A 20,895-nucleotide genomic window follows, 5' to 3' on the forward strand; every position below is an offset into this window, starting at 1 on the left:
AGGACACCCGAGCATGCTCGGGAAAATCCGAGCAACGAGTATACTCGCTCATCATTATTAATAATTTTATGCGGCCCCCGAACGCTATTATAAAATTCCAAATAGCCCTCGGCAGAAAAAAGGTTCCCCACCCCTGCTTTAAACAAACGCCACCTTTTTTTTTGTATTTTTTTTGGTTTATATGGTTAATTTTCCTCATCCAGCCCTTACAACACAGTGATCAGATTACTTACAGTGATCGGTAAATGGGGTAAAAAATTTACTAATTGTTTTTTTCCTCCATTAAACCCATAAAAATGCAATAAAAAAGTAACACTGAAGCCATGTTCACATGTAGCATAAATGTTGCTTTTTATCTGCATGTTTTCTGCAACTACTCATTAACCACCTTCTCTGATTATTGCGTTTTTGCTGCTTTTTTATGCCTTTATCTGCAAAGTGGATGTGATTTCATGAAAACGGCGTCCCCAGTGTGTCTTAAGACGCAGCTGAAATGTGCGGTTTTGTTGCTTTTTTTTTTCTCTGTAGGTTTCTGTGGAGAACTTGAATAAAATACTTGCTAAAAAAAAAAAGGAGAAAAAAAATGCATTTTTTTAAGTGTAGAATCAAAGCTTTTCTGTACTATAGAAAAAAACATTAAAAACTCTTCTTCACGTCTCCCATCTGTAATTGTTGGGCGGTGTGGGCTATGAACTGTGAAGTTATATTACATAGAGAAATAGAGAATTTTATACTTGATGACATAATATGAACGTTGCATTCTAGATCAGTGTCCAGCATTCTGATTTGTGGCCAGCAGGGGGCACAGCAGCACACAAGCGTCTTTTTTACATAGTGATTTTGTTCTGACGCTGCTTTTATGAAATGTCTGGTTCTTCTATCTTTATTAGAGTCACCTCCCTACAAATAAAATATATCAGCCCTGATTATTATTAAAATCATTTTTTCCTTCTACAGCAATGAGGCTTCATATAGCAGCATATGTAAGAGCTGCAATTCAAGACCGGCTCACGCATTTTACGAGTATAACAAATGCATACTTCTTAGTAGAGATGGGAGAACCCAAACAGTAAAGTTCGGTGTCCGTACCGAACACCTACTGTTCTGGCAAAGACACCGAACACGGACTTCACCAGAAAGTTTGTGTTACTGGGTGACATGAACCACACAAATATGAACCCCACTTGCCACTGCTACAGGGCAAGTGGAAAGAGCCAGGCAAAACACCAGATTTTGGCCATCTAATAGATGTGCCTTTTCTGGGCAGCTGCAGGCTGCTATTTTTAGGCTGGGGGCAATATCCATGGCCCCTTACCAGTCTGAGAATACCAGCCCCCAGCTGTCTGCTTTAGCAAGGCTGGTTGCCAAAAATGGGGGCGACCTCATGCCGTTTTTTAAAATTATTTATTTAAAACGGCATGGGGACCCCTCTGTTCTTGATAACCAGCCTTGCTGAAGCTGACACCTGAGAGTTGCAGCCCCCCCCCCCCGCTGTGAGTTTTGCCTGGCTGGTTATCAAAAATAGGGGAGCACCCACGCCATTTTTTTCTAATTATTTATTTACAGAGCAGGAGCCGGCTAATGAATACACCCATCAGCTGCTCCTGCTCTCGCTGTTATTAGCGGTAGCAGATGTCGGATCATGGGAACTGTTGTCCCATAAGCTGACACCAGTGACCGTAGGTAAAATTTATACCTCCGATCACGGCTAAGCACTCGCACTGTCTTTTGACAGCGTGGGAACCGCGGCTCTCTGACCGGCGGGGATGATTTCACTGCCGATCAGAAGCAGTGTTGGTGTTTAGTGGCAAACACTGAATGTTCAGGCCCCCTATTCAAGTGAATGGGGTCTGGGTACTGTTCTAGTACCCGAACCCAACCTTTTTGTAACTGCTTGGCCGAACCCGAGGGACCAGAACATCCAGGTGTCCGCCCTTCTCTACTTCTCAGTCATCCTGGATCTAGTGGGAAAGTCCTGAATTTTTGCAGTAGTCAAGCTGTCTTGGGAGATCAGGGATTATTTCCCAACATCATCTCTGTGCCCACAGTTATAGTTTAAATAAATATTCTCATGTAGTGGGATTGAACTAGTTAGACAGCATGAAAATAAGAACATTTGCAATTGAATTCCTTTTTCTGCTGTAATTATCCTTCTATGAGAACTTTTATCTTACATTGTGTACAGCTTGCTTCTAAGGAGCTCAGCCACCAGACCCTTCCCAAACCTTGGCCGAATGTGCACAGTAGCCCTCCAGTAGAGGCATTAATTACTCTCTCCAGCCACCCTCACTCCAACCCATTGATTTCTATAAAGCACTTCTCACCTCCCTCCCCCTGCCTTTCAGGTCTTGACTCTTATCAGTCCTGCAAAATCACAATCCTAGTTTCCTAGCATTGACAGTTTTCAGAGCAGTTCTCCTAAACACAACTCTCACTTTCCTGAGATGTGTGCTTGCTATTATCTCTATATGGAGACAAAGTGATGACTATGTGGAAAAGCAATGTCTGACTTTCATTTGTTCATTTTCATAGATTTTTGATTTATTATTACTTTTGTCAGTTTCAAGTTATTTCTGTCTCCATTGTGGGTTTTTATGTCTGTAAAAAAGGGCTACCAACAATTTTGACCACGTGTGTGAGGGCATCACAGTATGTGTAGGGGAACTCTAGATTCATCACGCTGTGTGTGGGAAGTTGGATAAGGGCATCATACTGAGTGTAGGAGAGTTTCCTGTGAGGGCACTGTACTGTGTGGGACACTGGAGGCATTATATTGTTCGGTAGTATGGGTTCCTCACACTGTGTGTGTTGAGCACTGCGGGGGCCAGGAACGTGGTACTACACTGTGTGGGAACACTGACAGGTTTCACTAGGAACAATATTTCTTTGTGGGCCAGATTACGGTACTAGCTTAGCATAAAATAAATATTGCCGTGTTACGAGTAGCATTTATGTGCTACTCTTTCTTATTCTTCAAAAGTTGGGAAGACAAATACCGACCCCCATAACAGACCCACAAACAAATACAGACCCTTTAACTACATATTTTAAAAATAAAGTACCCCCCAGACCATATAAATGCTTACACACTCCCTCTGGAGCCCATAAACTAATACAAATCCCAACTCAGTCCCCATACAGGGATTGTCTAGCGAGTAAAAGTTTTTGTTACATTATTTTACCATTGTGCGTGCATACTAACTTATGCTCCAGTTATTTTTTTTTTTTGCGATTAGTAGTAACATGGGGTTCGGACGTATGCATCATTTTCGGCAATGTCTGCCTACTGGAGGCAGATACTGCGACGTTGTAGATGCATATCAGAGTGATCGTTCGCGCTGTTGTCACCATTACAGTCTATTGCTCTGTCTGCACAGACGCCGGATCCCGTTTTGCTGGGGGTTTTTAAGATATACCCCGACGGGACCAGTGAACATGACCCTATATGCAATGTGAAAGCACCGTTAAGTTTCTGCAATTAGTGCAGGTAACGGTGTGGCCTCCCTTTCTTTGTGCGAGACATTAAATTTATATAGCTTCCTGTGAAGGTTGCGGATGGGTGCATGGGGAAACACCAGAAAGTGCTCACCCTTTAGTGGCCACCTCCGTCCTAGTGATTACTAAAGGGGGAGGTTTGAAAAATATGGGGGGATTAATTGCATCCCAATCAACTATATCATATCCTGCTTCAAAATGTGAATCTGAAACTGGACACCTGACACAGCAGGTGGTCTCGCCTCAGAAGCTTGAAAGGGAAAAACTCACATCCCCAGCAGCTTAGCTTGTACCAAGGCCTTCTTGACAGATAGCCCACTCTGTGTAACTGCATCAATCAAATTCAGTCAGATGGGGACGAAATCTCATAAAGGAGATTATGAAGTCATCGTACATCCTAGCTGTATGCCGGTTATATTTCTGAGATCTCGGGAACGGGCCAAAAGCCTACCAGGGTCTCGATCCGTTCTTGCACCCCACAATGGAAAGTTACAAAGAACGACTAGTAGAAGTCAGGTAGCGAAGCTGTGTTTTGTCTCCAAGCGTAATGGGGGCCAGCCAGATCCTCTTTTGGAGTTTCAGCTACCAGAGCCCAGAGAAGAGGGACTAGGACCATCCTGAGAGCAGGAAAGGCAGTGACCAACCAAGGGGTTAAGTGCTCATCAAGTGCGATCATGTGGCCTTTGTTCACTTCTGGAGGGTCACAACGTGCATTGTGTTGGAAGGAACTGGAAACAGCTGGCACCCCACACTTTGAAGGCTGAACATCAAGACAGTAACTGACTTATGTTTCATCAGCTTTTACCTTTTGTGCTGCACCTGTATTTGTGTATCTGACCATTGTATATGTATATTCATTGTTTATATAGTGTTTTGTCTAGTGTGCTCTTAAGGCGATAAAAAATCCAGTTTAACCTTGGTTTGCACTATTGTCTCAATCCACAAATCCACACGTCTGTGTTCTCGGTGTAACTTTACATGATACCGAGGCTGGTTTCTGGCCCCATATAATCTCCTTAATGGACTAGGCTTATATCTAACGAGGACCTTTTGGCAGTTGTAGCGAGCTGATCAGGTGATGTTTCACTGTTGCTACTGAAAGATAGAAAAGAAAAAAATTTTTCCAGCTTCCAAAAAATTCCAAATTTATTGCAGATAAAACATCATCAGACAAAATAGAGCAGTTCCCAGTTTTCTGTTCGAAACACGTAGCATAACTTCACATCATGGGAACTGCTGTATTCTGTCTGATGTTGTTTTATCTGCAATAAATTTGGAATTTTTTGGAAGCTGGAAAAACTTTTTTCTTTTCTATCAAACTCACATGACGATTCCATGGTTTCCGTGCTTCCCTGCTTCACTTGCTATTAAGGTGAGCTGGTTTCTTTTTTCCTTTGTGTATGCTAGTGAAAGATGCCTCTCAGCCTGTCAGGGTTGTGAGCGAGTGTTGTGCCATGCCACTCTCTCATTCCCCGTGCCTGTATGGACAGGGGATGTCTGTGTAAAACTGTGTCAACCTGACACTGTGTCCTCAGGGGGTGGGGAACGTCTCGTTGGTGCAAGTGGAGAGACCGTACTGCGTGATCCCTCCGACGTAATAGTGACATCAGGCAGGGTGGCAAAGTGCTGGTTGTCACAGGCTGTACGTAGTCCTGCTCCGCCTATGTCATCATGGCATGTCATGGCAAAATGGGATGCACTCCAAGCTGGAGCCCACGATAACTCCACCTACTGGAGCGCGCATGCGGCCTTGGATTATTGGGCGGTACAGGAAGTTAGGCAGCAGTCCTTCCTGATGCATTCCAGCCTGGAACGCACGCCAACCTTCACTCGTCCATTGCGCATGTGATCGGGCCCTGCAAATAGAATACCTCTATGGCTTCTACCTGACGCCTGCGCATTAAATACCTGCACAAAGAGGAGCACAATATCAAGAGTGGGCTAATTTTGATCTTTTGATTTGTTATATATATTTACCATTACAGCTTTGTTCTATCTGCCTTTTTCTTACCCGTTTTCCCACCCGTCATAACAGGACCAGTAGGGAAAACAGGGAGAGCCGCCGACGAGTGGGGGCGCCACATCTCATAACCTAATAGGCTGCCAACCTCCACTGTCAGGCAGAATCAGCCCAGGTTAGTAAAAAGGGACTTATAGATATTTAACGGTCTGTAAGAAAATCTATTCATTATATGTATAATTACCTGTTTTAGAAAAATCATTTTAAGGGATTATTTATGAAACAGGTCCCATTTGCAAAATATCCGTATTCGTGACCCGGTCCTTATTCACATTAACATCACTTTGGGCCAGAACCCTTATGTCTTACAGGCCTTATAGACCACAGGATGCAACTAATTCAGAGTCAGTGGTGCTGACCCAGAGGTCCAGATCTTCCACGACAGTGACTCCAGTGTTATTTGCTTTATTTTTCTTTTGAAATCTTGCATTCTTACAATTTTTGTGCCCAGGACATCTGTCTTTGCGCCCAACACCACCCACCCCTGCGGTATGCTGCTGGTTGGAGCCCAGTCTAGACTTTGCCCTCTCTGTTGGAGTGGGATTGGGGGGTCTGAGCACTGGCCCCGGCTCCATTCTCAGGTTAATGATTTATCTCTTTTACATCCCATCCAAAGGATTCAAATGTTGGGAGGATCCGTGGTTGCACATGCTCATTTACAAAAGGGGACTTTTAAACCCCAGTTCTTGGGATCATGAGAGTCTCAAATAGTGAGACCCCTAGAGATCATTTATTTCCTATTTATCTTGTTATGAATATTTGTGGGACCCTCCGTTTAGTGGGACTGCAGTGCAGCTTCCTCCATAGTCGGCAGCTAGGAGCGTACCTGATTAGCCCTAAACTGTGACTGCAGCCCCTCCAATCTCCGGATCTGAGGGGGTCCGGGCCACCCGGTAAGGAAAGATAAAGCGGTGGCATATTTTACCCATAAGTTATCATTTTGTGAGATGCCAAAATCCCTTTAAAGGTTTTTTTTATAGGACTGGATAGCCAATTTAAAACTTTAATAGCCTGCAGTGCTGAAGTTACTGAAAGTGGCAGGCGATCCGTTTTATTCACAGCAGATGGAAGTGATTGACTGCAGCTCCTGCCAGCCAGGAAACGCGGCTCCCAGTGACTAATGTTTATTCTGAGGTTTCTTCTAAATAGATGTTAAATTGTGACCATAAAGTGATGAATACATGTACGAGTAGTATTGGATGGTAATTATTATTTACCAACAGGACTTCTATGGCGCGCAGATGCCTTCTATTTTCTGACCACCAGGGGGCAGAATTGTGACGTGTAAAAACTTTTTAGCTACTTTTGAACTATTTTTTCCAGGTTTTTTTTTCACTGTTGCATTTCAGGAGCCGTAAAAGGGTTTGTCTGTTAGTTGGACAACCCCGTCTTAAAGGGAATCTCTCAGTAGGATCACCCCTCCTAAGCCGTCTATATGGGCATGCAGGTCTACGCAGGATATATGGATGGTAACCCTTATGTGATCCATTTTGTGCGCACCCATTGACTTATTCTGATTCAGAATATGGATCTAAGTAGTAGCACACACTGTGATATTTTACACCCGACCATCGGACCACATTGGCTTGCGTTGGTCATTCATTTAACATACGGACAGCACATGGACATATAATGTGTCCGTCTGAATGAGCCCTAATGGGGGCACAGCACCCGTCTCCCCCGCCGATCAGCTATGTAACAGACAGTACAAAGAGTAAGTGCAGCACTGCTCAATACACGCTCCTCTAGGACCTCAACACAACAGGTAGTTGGACTGTGTACAATCCACGGTACCTGGTGAAACCTTCTTGCTATACCCCGAGGAATCCAAAAGAGAGGTCATCATCATTTTATCGTCATTTATAATAATGCTCAAATCCTGGCTGGAGATACAATAGTTGTGTAATGGCGCCTTTGTAATCCCTGCAAGTGAGAGCAATCTGACATCACAAGCGGAAATGATGTCATCAGAACTTCCCAGTCGCAAAATGTCAGGATCCGACTTTGTGCCTTTAAGAGATAGCTTGCATCTCCACTAGTGATGAGCGAACGTGCTGGGATAAGGTGTTATATGGGCATGCTCGAGTCCTGATCAAATGTCTCCGGCATGCTCGAATACTATGTCCGAGTCCCCGCGGCTGCATATCTGGCGGGTGTTCAACAATTACAATGCATGCAGGGATTTCATAGCACACAGGCAATCACTCCCTGCTGCGGGGACTCGGACATAGTATTTGAGCACGCCGGAGACATTCAGGACATGAGCACACTCGCTCATCACTAATCTCCATATAAAAGTGCAAAAACAATATCTAAAGGATCTTTGATATGTGTAATTTTTGGGGCTTAAAATGTAGTTAAAGGGGTCATCTGACCTAAACAAAAATTGTTAAAATCCAGGGAGCACTATACTTTACTCATAGGTTTGATCAGCGTAAGGAAACACCCATGGATTTAGCTGCAGAATCCACAGCAACAATGACAGATTTTTACTCCTCCAACTGCAACAAATTCACAACTGATTCACAAGATAAATGGACGCATCAGATCAATTCCTGCACAGAACATTTCCGCAGTATGTGAATGAGATTCAAACCTCGTCCACTTTGAGACTGCAATGTTCAGTAGGATTAAAGCCAAGCTTCAATTTTAAGGGGTGTTCAGCCCATTCTGTGCAGCAAGAAATTTTAAGTGCTGTTCCAGCTGTCGCCAGTAGGTGTCATAAGTTGCCCTTCTCTTTCTTATTCATGTATTTGGAATCTTCTGTTTTCCTAAATGGTTAACTGTTCAGAACCGCCCTTTTTCCTTCCCTGGTCAACAACATGTAACCATTTTCAGCCGGTCTTCTGAGTAGCTCACATGTGCTCAGCTCCCTGCAAAACCACTGCTTATAACAAGCGGATTCCGGTAAGGTTAATGCAATTACGTGTTATGCATCTGCATTAGCAGCCATATTGCAGCCCCCCATGATGTTTGCAATGCATGTTCAGCTCCTGTAATGCTATTACACTGCATGATAGTTACCGTCATCCTCTGGCCAGTGAATGCATAGCTGTCAGCCATTAGTCGTTTTAGAGATCTTTCTCTTTTACTGCTGTGTATGTTGTATTGCTCAGCTTCTATATAATGCATGCTGCCGATATAACAGCATCCTGTATCATTGCTACTGTTGTGATAGTACCCTGTATTGTTGTGATTACCTGCCAGTATTTGTGTATTGTATATTATCTACCAGTACTGACATGCTGCATTATCTGTCTCTTATAGTTTTTACCTGAATCATCCACATTGTGTACAACAATCTCTGAATCATCCATAACTGTGTTCAACAATCCCTGATCTCATCTACAACTTTGTACAACAACCCCTGATCTCATCTACTACTGTGTTCTACTATACCATCTGTTATCTCCCATTGTTGTCCATATTATCCCAATAAGGCTGGAATCCACACAGCGTCATACATGGAAGAAGGCAGAACAAGGGGAAATTGACAGCGAGTTATTGCTATGTAATCTGAAGCAGCATGATATAGGGGCTGAGACACTGATTCCAGCAATGTGTCATTTACTAGGCTGTGTGCTTCTGTTTCAATACAATCAGTGTTATATCAGCAGGAGATCATCACAGCCGGGACTACAGCTCACGTGCATCCTGGTCCCACCACATCCTTACCACTGATTAGCAGCTTACTCTCAATATACAGTGTACACATAAAGCTGCTCATCAGGGGTACAGATAAGCTTTCTGAGCTCTGCTACACCTAAAAACTCTGATTGTATCATAACTGCTGCACCCAGTAAACTAAGTGACACATCGCTGGAATCTGGGTCTCTCTCTAAATTATGCTACTCTCGGATGAGGTAGCAAAAACCTTTTAAGGATAAGACCAAAAACCTAGGGCAATCAAACATATCAGTATAAGTGTAACATGTAGGCGCACATTCACACTGTTCACACTGTTGCTATTGACAGAAAAATAAAATCTAGAATAAAACCTAATGCGTCCGCAAACTGTGGAAGTAAATAGCAGTATCACATGTAAAAAAGAATAGAGGACTTAATTAACATTTTTTTGCTAACAAAAAAAAATGTTTAAGAGGCATCCAACCACGACAAAGGTACCTGTAGTGAAACCTCCACCAGGGGGAGCTGGTGAGGGAAGAGAGGTTATACACTAAGAGCAGCAACCCTGAGCAACAGCACAGGTGCCACAGGTAACGAGAGAGAATAGTCAGACGAACCGAGTCAGAAACTAACAGGAGCAGACGTACCAGAAGGAGCAGCAATACACGTAGTCAAAATACCAAAGCCGAGAGTCAGAAAGCCAGAACATGAGCACAGGGTCCAAAACGTGAGACGAAATACGTGGTCGGGGTACAAGCCAGGGAGTCAGATGCCAGAGAGGGAACGTAAGAGCAGAAAGGAATACCAAGAGACAGGGTCAGAAATCAGTCCGGGTCATACACGTGAATATCAGTCCAAGGCAGGAGGATCACCAGGGTACAAGGGTCAGCGGCTCTAAACTGCAAGCTTGAGTTATCACTAACACTGGTCAGCAGGCTGTGAGGGATTGAAATAGCCCAGCTAGCTCCAGAACGAGGCTGAGGAGATTAACCCCCGCATGACCAGTCCGGAGACAGCAGAAGATAAACTCCGGACTGGACCATGACAATACCCAATCGGGATGGTCCCTAACTCTAATATCTCACCTATGTTTTTACATGTTACTAGTTTATTACTTGCTGCATTGTTTTCACTAATTGATTTTGTTCTAGTTTATATCTGTTAGCAGCCATAGTGTGAATCGGCACCTACACATTGCAGTTTTACAAACAGGTGGCAAACTCTTTTTTTTTGGTTTTGCCTCATTTTCTTGCGCTCAGTACATTTTGGGAGTGTGGTCGCCCCCTTTCTCTGTGTCCTTTATCTACTCTGTTTTCCACAGGTGGGTGTTAAACACAGTCAGGTCCAGGTCCTGCTCTTTCCCTGTCTATTCTGAGGCACATAGCGAGGCGAGTCACTACAGTTAGGGACCATCCAAATTTGGGTCCACCTTGTTGCGGTGGGATGGAAATTTATGCTTTTTTTTCTGAAAAAAATATGTCTACTAAGTGCCCTATATTTTTTACTCGAGTAATTATTTGTATACTGCAGTGTTTCTACGCATTGTTTTTAGCCCAGGTTATATTCCGTTTTTAGAGAGCGGTCTTCTTTAGACAATCCTTTTTTGTTGGAAGGATCAGATGATATCAATGATGAATATATCCCAAGGAGTGCGGCTGTTCGGACTCCAACAAACTGGTGTAATCCAAGAGTGATTCAAGTAGGAAGCGCGCACTGTCCTTGCCGCTCAATCACAGGGTAACTGCACAGTGCCTATGTAAAGCAATGGGCTGTGGGTGCAATGTATTGACATTTTGGGTCCTTCAGGGTGAGAGATGTTCTACTAGATGAGAGTCCTGGATAGAAAAAAAAATTACCATTAGAAACTCAGATTAGCGTCTAGGATTTGTAAACCAGACAGAGCCTTTGATGCAGTGTGTTTTGCAGACATGAATATGCCCTAAGATCGACTTCAGAAACAACATTCTGCCACCTTACCTGTAGGTTCACTTAACTTTTCAGAATAAGGTGTTTACATGAGAATAAACACTTTCTTGCATTTGTTACTAGTTTATCCCTCTTTCTCCAGTTGTCTCTGAGCTACTGTGTGAAGACCATCTGCTATGATGTCTTCCATACACCGCGCACCCATATATGAGGGATTTCTTCTCTCCTGTCTCTACCTAGCCCATGTTCAAACACAGCAACAGCATAGAGGACATTATATGACGGAATTGAGCAGTGTAACTGTGATTCCAGATCTGGGAGAGAGAGAATACATACTAGAATGCTGGGTTAGTGATTGCTTATTCTTTACTCTTCTACTTCCTCTGTCTCCATAGATTTCAATAAGCAGCTGTAATATGAGCTGGCGACTCATCTTGCTTTGATCAAGATCGATTTCAGCTGCAACAATGGTGTGTCTATGAAGTAGTGGAAAGCGTAGGATGAAAAGTGGCTCATGAGTGGAGAAAGAAGTGTATTTTTCATATAAGATAAACAAAGTTTCTCACATTTTCTGGCCTGAAATTATGCAAAAATACGCAAACAAAGCAACTTCAAACTGTGTAAAATTGTAACAAGCTTTCCAAAAGAGTTATCAAGAACTTTATTATTGCTCTGTCTCTCTGGAAAATTTCCTTCACAACATTACTTAGTGATCCTAATCTAAACTTATGAGGACCCATTAATATCAGAGTTGGCCTTCAAAAAAATAAGAGGTTAGAAAACTCCGGACTCGAAAGTGTGCGGAGCTCCTAGACCTCAGAATCAAGAGATGAAACAAGACAACTCATCTTTGCTTAGAAATTTGAATCTTGTACATGCAGAATGTTTATCCATTCAGTAGACTTATTTCCAGGAGGCCATCATGTTTTGGATTGACACCATATCCGTTTCATACTCGCCAACATTTCAGTGCTCCAAAAGAGAGAATTTGAGCCTCACAACTCAAAAGCAAAGAAGCAGCCATTTTTGGGCAGGGATTTGTATAAGTCCTACTCAAAAATCAGGACTTATGGAAAGTCTAAAGTTTACTATGAACCATTGGTGGTCAAATGTGACTTATGGTATACTATATAGCCACAAATTATGGACATCCATCCTAGTTAATGGGTTCAGACACACTCTTGGAAGACCGGTGCATAAATTCAAGCACACAGCCATGAGATCTCCATAGACAACCATCGTTAACAGTGTAGGTCCTACCGAATGACTCAGTGTCTTATAGCTGACCTAGGATGCCACTGTTGCCACAAGATAATTTGTGACTGTCCATCTCTGGACAAAGCGAAATCCATAAAGACATATTGTAATGAATTTCACGTGGAGGAACTCAATCTCAACCACATGAAACTCCTTCGGGATGAATTCGACCTCCAATTACGAGCTAGACCTTCTCAACCTACATCAGTTTCTGAACTCTCTAATGTCCTTTTGGCTCAATTTCGACAACGTTCCTCAAGAACGCAATATTTTGTAGAAAATTTTCCCAAAAGAGTTCAGGCTGTTATAGCTGGAAATGAGGACTTGTAGCTATATTACCATCCATGGTCTTGGAGTGGGGTTCGAAGAAGTTACAGTTGGGGGAAAGTCAGGTTTCCACATACTTTTGGTAATATCGTTTATACTTGTGAGATAATGGATCCATGAGATTCATTTGTCATGCATTCTGAAGATGTGGTCGAAGGAATAACCCTCTTCTTGGGGACATCCATTGTGAGTTGATGATACTTGATGAAAGGACGTACCTAATAGACTTCTTTGTTCTAAAAAATGTGTGCCATCATGAAGAACATTGATTTAATGACAAGGGTATTGTTTTAGCGATGACTAATTTAGTAACACAACGAGCATCTACTTAACGACTGTGTCAGACAAGTACAGGTGCTCAACGTGCCAGGTGTTTTGGAAAGAGCCCATTTGTGGTTATGGTTTCTCCATCCTTAATAATGAACCCGCATTAATGACTTCTCATAAGTGATGCCGTTGTCACAGCTCAGTAGCACAGAAAGCACAATGCTGTTTTTCTTTTCGTGCCCAGGTTTCGGGGATTGAGTCATCTACTCCATCCTCCATACTTCCTGGATCTTCTTCTCCTCCGGGCTGGTAGATGCTACCTTGTTGGTTTGGGATGCCGCCAATGTCATAGAGTCAGGGACATTTGTTCTGTAAAGTCATATTCATAGAAAGCTACATTTTCTGTTGCTTTATGTAAGACCATATAGCTGATTTTACCAGAAAAGTAGCTGTTTAGGAAAAAAACATGGCTGCTTTGAAAAATTGTGCCAGTTTACTATTTTGTATGTAGTCTAAACCATAGACACTATAGGCCATATACTCCATCAGGAGAAAGAATCTGGCCGCTTATGCCGATCAAACTCTGATCAGAGTATGAGCATGATCTGTTTCTCTTGGATGAGGAGAAGATGGAGATATTTATTTTTCCATCTTCTCCATTGTGTCAATGCGTGGAAATTGGACTGTACACAGATGTCATCCGAGAGCGATCCAATGGTTTCCACAGACTTGTTGACTTGCACGGCCTAGTGCAATCTGAATAACAGAACTGAGAGTTATTGGAACCGTCTGTGTGGGATTGACTCTCCCAGGTGCTCCTGTGCACCATATTTTTGTCATTGTTGGCTGGTAGGAGGGTGAGATGTATCATTTTTCTCTTCCTTTTTATGACATAGGTTTCCATGATAGTGGCAGACACAAATTTAGATATTCAGATATTTTGCAGACACTGTAATTGATTTGGTTATGATAGTACTTTCTCCTTGCTTCTCCCTGTAAATGATGTAGGCACAGATAATACTGCATCACCGTGTAAATGATCTAGACATAGATTGTCCTGCTCCTCCCTGTAAATGATATAGATGTAAGGAGATTGACCTACATCCCATGTTCCCCCCTCAAAGAAACATGTATAATGTTATGTGTTGTGTAGTGTATTGGTGTCTTTCAAGTTTTCTGATGGTCAAGGACGACCATCATTAAAGAAGGGAGGAATGGACATATTGCCCTGTTCCCCCTCGAAGACACTAATGTCATTATGATATGTCATATGTAATGTGATAAGTGTTAATGTTGTTAATGTTGTGCAATGTGAATTGTAATATGTGCTGTAATAGACTGTGTTGTGCAAACAGTATGGGTAGATAGAGTTAATGTTTGCTTTGTAATGTTTTGCACTGTACTGTGAGGAAAAAACTGCTCTGCCCAGCAACAGACAGTGAGTAGGGACAGTTAAAGTTAATGTTTGAGACTAGCCCAGAGTGAGAGGAACTAAGCTGACGGGACAAGAGACAGTTTCCTGTTAGAATGTCAGATAGGGTCTGTAGTGCATAGAAAGAGGACCTAAGGTCCATTGTGAGCAGTGCTGCATTTTGGGGTGTCTCTAAAGGGAGAGGAGTTCAAAGGAAATGGATAGCGAAATCCGTAGTAGAAGTGACTGATAGACAGAGTGATTGATCATAGACAGGTCCTGGGAGAGGATACCTAGCAGAAAGGCCCAGAGTTTATAACTCTTGAAGATAATGGGCCTAGACAGGATTGACTATGTGAGATGAACAGATTGTCCCTGATGGGCGTTCTAGAGTGTCAGCACTAGAGAAGATAAGCAGGGCTGCCATACCATGACCAGACCACACATTACCACCACATGGTGACCAATAATACCACATGCAAAGAACAAATACTACCACACCATGGACGGACAACATATTACCACCACTTTGTGACTGAATACTACAATACTGATCAGTAATAAAAAAAGCAATACTAATATCACCATATGTGCCATTAAACAGGAGATCTGTACTTAGTATGCAGCATCTGTGTACAGGTAACACAGTGATCAATAACATTATACACAGGACACTGTATATAGTGTCAGTGTAAAGTTAATACAGTGATCAGTGGTGACATTAAACACAAGACCTCTGTACATAGTACACAGTGTATAGTATCAGTGTATAGGTAACACACTGACTCACCAGTGACGCCTCTAGATGAAGTCTTTCATCTTCATCCAGCACAGATCGTCATCACTTCTTCCAGCCAGGGCTCGTCTCTGCAGGAAATAACAGTTATCTAGAGCTCCGCTTGCAGAACACATTACTTATTTTTTTCACAGCTTCTACACTACACCAAATGAAGGAAAAAAGGCAACATAGTATCACTCTACACAGTAACAGGACCGCCTCTCCATTTAAAACAGTATACTCTAAAAATAAAATAAATACATCACTGCAGTAATAGTATCCCTTAGGCCTGTTTCACACTTCCGTTTTTGTGTCCGCCAAACGGATCCGTTTCCGTTTTTTTGACGGAAACTGATGCAAACGGATCCGTTTTTTTTAAAAACGGATCCGTTTTTTTGACGGATCCGCGGGAACCGTAATGGAAGTCTATGGGACAAAAAAAACGGATCCTGCAAAAAATGGCGGATCCGTTTTTTTACGGAAAACAACGGATTTTGACGGATTTGAAAAAACGGAAGTGTGAAACAGGCCTTAATTAGCCCCTATGGTAATAATATCCCCCATCCTGGCCCCCGTGTGGCTCATTCCTGGCTCCAGCCATATGTTCTCCCATCCTGCCCTCATGAATATCCATTCTGCTCCATATGATCTCCCCATCCTGCCCCATCTGTCCCATGATTCTGCCCTATCTGTCCCATGATCCTGCCCCATCTGTCCCATGAACCTGCACCATCTGTCTCCATCCTGCCCCATGATCCTGCCCGATCTGTCTCCATCCTGCCCGGTCTGTCTCCATCCTGCCCGATCTGTCTCCATCCTACCCCATCTGTCTCCATCCTGCCCCATCTGTCTCCATCCTGCACCATGCCTCCAATCCTGCCCCTATATCATTCATCCTGCCACCATGTCTCCTATCCTGGTCCTTGTGTCTCCAATCCTGCCCCCATATCTTTCATCCTGCCACCATAACTCCAATCCTGCCTCCATAGCTTTCATTCTGCCCCTGTGTCTGCAATCATGCCTCCTGTGTCTCCAATCATGCCCCCATATCTTTCATCCTGCTCCCTGTCTCCATTCTGCCCCGACAGGATGGACACATGTCTCCATCCTGCCAGCTTGCCGCTTTCAATAAAAATAATAAAGAAACCCCTTTCTTCTTACCCTGCCGCGTTTCTGCGGCGAGCGATCTTCCCTCCAGGCTGAAAGCACGCACTCACCGGCGACTGACAATGACATCAGTCGCCGGCGACGTGCTCGCTGACGTTAGCTGCCAGCCTCCGATTGGCTGGCAGCTTTAACTATTGCCATGCAGGCCCGCATGGTAATAGAGTGTAAATGAACCCTGAGTCTCGGACGCAGGGTTCAGTTACTGCACCGACAAAATCCTGCCGCTGGGGCCTGATCAGCAAAAGAGACGGGGCCCGAAGCGGGTCCCCTTTGCTGACCAGGTCTCATACGCCAGTCAGAGCAGTAATGCCCTGATGGCGGCCCTGAAGATAAGTACCTGCTGTACTGGTACCCTAAGGGAAATGAAGACGTGAAACTGAGGGTCGAGTAAAGCACTGTTTATAAACAGGACTGTAGTGTCGAGCTGGGTTGTGGTTAAGTAGTGAGAAATAGTGAAGACAGAGGACAAGTAAAGAGAGTAAAGAGGAAAGGTGAATACAGAGAAAGGAAGGACGGACACTGGGGGAAAATATACTGTGTACTTGCTATCTCTTGTATATTCCCCATCAAGTTCCTATTCAGTAAAAAGTTTATTTTTGACTGGTGGTCTCCCTCAATGAGCTGTCTAACACCAGGTCCTGGCAAACTAGCAACATCAGTTACATGCGGCCAGCACGGGCATAACACCCTCATAGCACAAGGCCACACACCCAGCCAGGACCCCCAACTTCATGTAATGTGTGGGGCATAAGAGACGAGTTCCTTGCCCATGGCTACTGCCCGATACCATGTTGCACTTGGCATAGTCTGCAGGATCGAGTCTTGCAGCTTGAAGAGTGAAGTGAATGTGAGGAAGACTTGAGTTACAAGGAAGATGGCAACTGTTGTGTGGTCTAAAAAGGCACTAAACGTGAACTGTAAGATGGCGGTCAGTGGCACAGCATGAAAAGGAGGTATCGCCCATTGTGGGTGTAATGGAAGTAAAGGGGTGTGGAGAGCTGTCCAGCCCTCCAAAGATTAAGCCCATAAGAGGGAGTGTTAAACCTGGAAGTGCCAGCCCGAAATGGGAGGACCCGCCCCTATTCAAGTGTGGTCTAATTTTCACAGATTGTTAGGCTATGTTACCCCAATGAGCTTTCGTGAGTTTTTGATATTGCAGATTTTCTGCAGCATTCCTGCACCTATTAAGTAAAATAGGTTTCCTGCATTTTTTTTTTCTCAAAAATACGCAGCATAAACAACTCACCAAAAATGGATCGTGGGAAAGTAGCCTTAGGCTATGGTCACATGTTGCGTTTTTTCAGCATTTTTTAATGCAATTTTTTATGCAAATTTTTAGCTGCATTTCACAGTACCAGAAAAGTGTACGAGATGTCAGAAATCTTATGCAGAATGCAGCATTTCGCTTCTTTCAGCATGTTTTTCAGGGTTATTCAGCATTGTTACCCACTGAAAGTAATAGGTGGTGCAAAAAGCGCTGAAAAAATGCTGCTGGTATCAGGTTTTGCTGCGTTTTTGGTGACAAAACCTAATTTTTTTTATGCACTAAACTTTATCAGCATGCACAAGAAAAATACGTACCCTGACAAAAACGCAGTAAAAAAACGCAGCAAAAAAACGCAACAAAAACTAAGTTACACCTGTTTTTTGAGGCAAGTTTCTTACTGTTAAGAGAGCAGGTTTTGTCTTCGGAAAAAAATGTAGCAAAATCGCAACATGTGAACAGTGTCAGACTGAAGGACATTGGGCCCACCAGAAGATTTGATTCTGGGGGCCCACCTTTCTCCCCCACTCAAGAGCCCCACAGCAGCTGCAAAGTTTGCACTATGAACTCTCCTAAAGAAGAAGCTAGGGCCCACCGGAGGATTCTCCGGTTCTCTGGTGGGCCAGTCCAACCCTGCGTGTGAAGATAGCCTTAGAAAATGAAGAAACTTAGAAACTTTTTTTTTCATATAAGGGTACAAGAACTATAAAAACCAGACCAAACTATGATGAAATTGGGAGGACACCCTGATGAAAATCACTCGGTCAGTTTTTTTCTTTTTGGTAAAAAGAACGGACATCTGAATGAACCCTTAGGGGTCAAGGTTTCATCAGTGTTTTTGATCAGCTTCTTCTCCTGACATCACGCCAGCCTTTCAAGAAAACACCGGCGATTGTATAAACGCTGTGTCTAATATCATGTCCTCACTATATCTGAAACTGAACCTGTCAAAGACTGAACTCCTTGTGTTTCCTCCCTCTACTAATGTACCTATACCCGACATTGTCTTTTCTGTGTGTGGTTCCACGATTACTCCCCAGCAACATGCCCACTGTCTTGGGGTCATACTTGACTCCGAGCTTTCCTTTGCCCCCCACATTCGATCACTGGCTCGCTCTTGTCATCTGCACCTCAAAAGCATTTCTAGAATTCGACCTTTTCTTACTTTTGACTCTGCAAAAACTCTTACTGTTTCTCTTATTCATTCATTTGACTATTGTAACTCTCTTCTAATCGGTCTCCCTCTTACCAAACTCTCCCCTCTCCAATCTGTCTTGAATGCTGCAGCCAGGGTCATATTCCTCACCAATCGTTACACCGATGCCTCTACCTTGTGCCAGTCCTTACACTGGCTACCCATCCACTCCAGAATCCAGTACAAACTTATTGCCCTTGCCCACAAAGCCCTCCATGGCTCAGCACCACCCTACATCTCCTCCCTCGTCTCAGCCTACCACCCTACCCGCGCCCTCTGTTCTCCTGATGACCTGAGGTTAGCATCCTCAATAATCAGAACCTCCCACTCCCGTCTCCAAGACTTTACACGTGCTGTGCCGATTCTTTGGAATGCACTTCCCAGGTCAATACCATTAGTCCCCAATCCCCACAATTTTAAGCGTGCCCTGAAAGCGCATTTATTCAGACTGGCCTATCGCCTCAACACATTAACCTAATCTATCCCTGTGTGGCACAGTCAAAAGTATTACCATAACCAGGTTCCCCGCATCATGTTCCCACATGCTTTAGGCATCCATTAGCCCTCTGCATCTGTACTGTTACACACTTAACATTATGGCTGGTCCATACAATCTGGGCAACTGTTACCACCTACCTTTCGTGTCTACCTCTTTCCTCATAGATTGTAAGCTTGCGAGCAGGGCCCTCATTCCTCTTGGTATCTGTTATGATCTATGTGATTATTGTTATGCTGTAATGTCTATTGTCTGTACAAATCCCCTATGAAATGTAAAGTGCTGCGGAATATGTCGGCGCTATAGAAATAAAATGTATTATTATTATTATCAGAGTTTTATGAGATTTTCATCAGAATGTTATCCGAGTTTCATCACTTTTTCCAGATGAAAAAAAAAGTTTCGCTTCTTCTATCAAAAGACAAAACGGACATCACACGAATGGCTTTTGAGTGTGGTTCGAGTTTTTTGCGGACTCATAGACTAGCATTGGTGAGGTCGATCTGACACTCTGATGAATATTGGACATGTCTCCGTGCTTTTAGGTCAGTCACTCGTCTGAGGAAGAAACAAACATGGACTACAGTGTACTGCAACCAGGGGAGGTCAACATGACAGCTGTTGACTTTATTCGAAAGGGGATAACAGGCCGGGTTCAAACTTCCATACAACCTATAATTTACACTATTAGAGGGTCTTACATGGTTTTTGGGCACATTTAAGCACCAGAAGACTGGTACCACTGCTACCTCTGCACCCGCTATAGCTGTGTTCATCTGGAGGGCTGCGCACATCCACTGTTCCCAGGTAATACCTGGTCCACGTGCCCAGTTTTTCTAGGTAACCAGGTGGAAAGTCATGTTAGGTCAAACATCGATCAGAAAAACAAGCAGTGCAGAGAATCCACGTAGCTTTCCTCCTTGTTTTCTGGTTCACACATGACCGGTGTGAGGAGCTGAGAGGTTACAGGTGCGCCGGGGACAATGAAGAATGGTGGCCGATTTGTTGCTACGGATTAACAGAAGGCGAGAAAATGGTCCTGCACAACCCCGACAACATCCCCATTATCTGCACATCTCATCTCTCAACAGAAATGGATTAATAAGTGTTTGACGACACTGCGGTGCTTGAGATTCTGCTCTGATGTCTTCTTACGCAGGTTGATTTCTGGACACCTTCCAATCACAGACACAAACTCGATTGTTCTTCAAAACGTGAAACTTCATGGTCAATTTCACACGTCAGCGCCTTTCCCACTGCGTTCTTTATACAGGTGCAAAGCCAGGGCTTACATAAGAGCAATGTCCATGGCGTCTCGTGAGATCTTTAAAGAGACATTTAAGGACCTTTTTTCTTACTTTTAATGCTAAAAATAATTGTTTTGCAATTGGGTCTCATTAAAATTTTTTCACTATTCGCCTTGCACTACCTCTGTGTTACACTGCCTGCCAACTGCAGGATGAGTGAACTTGTTCTGATGGTACAAGGATGAGAGTTTGTAAGTGTTTTATATGTCTTTTCTGAGCCCCTCTCAACGGATTAATGCTTTTAGAATATGCAGGGAAACGAGGAGCTTGTAAAAGTCAAATGAAGCAAAATTTCAATGAAATAATATTTTTCAGCCCCAAATTATTCCACTTAAATGAGAAGAAAAAAAATTTGTCC

General features: G+C 43.4%; 1 protein-coding gene across 3 annotated transcripts in view; it reads left to right on the forward strand.

Annotated features, from left to right (window-relative positions):
• The window catches only part of LOC141060795 (uncharacterized), a 219,324-nt gene that overhangs the window by 168,546 nt on the left and 29,883 nt on the right, over window positions 1-20,895 (forward strand). The gene's annotated exons all lie outside the window — the stretch shown is intronic.

The sequence above is a fragment of the Dendrobates tinctorius genome, unplaced genomic scaffold (assembly GCF_039654945.1).
Source record: "Dendrobates tinctorius isolate UK_male_01 unplaced genomic scaffold, ASM3965494v1 ptg000245l, whole genome shotgun sequence".
NCBI lineage: Eukaryota > Metazoa > Chordata > Amphibia > Anura > Dendrobatidae > Dendrobates > Dendrobates tinctorius.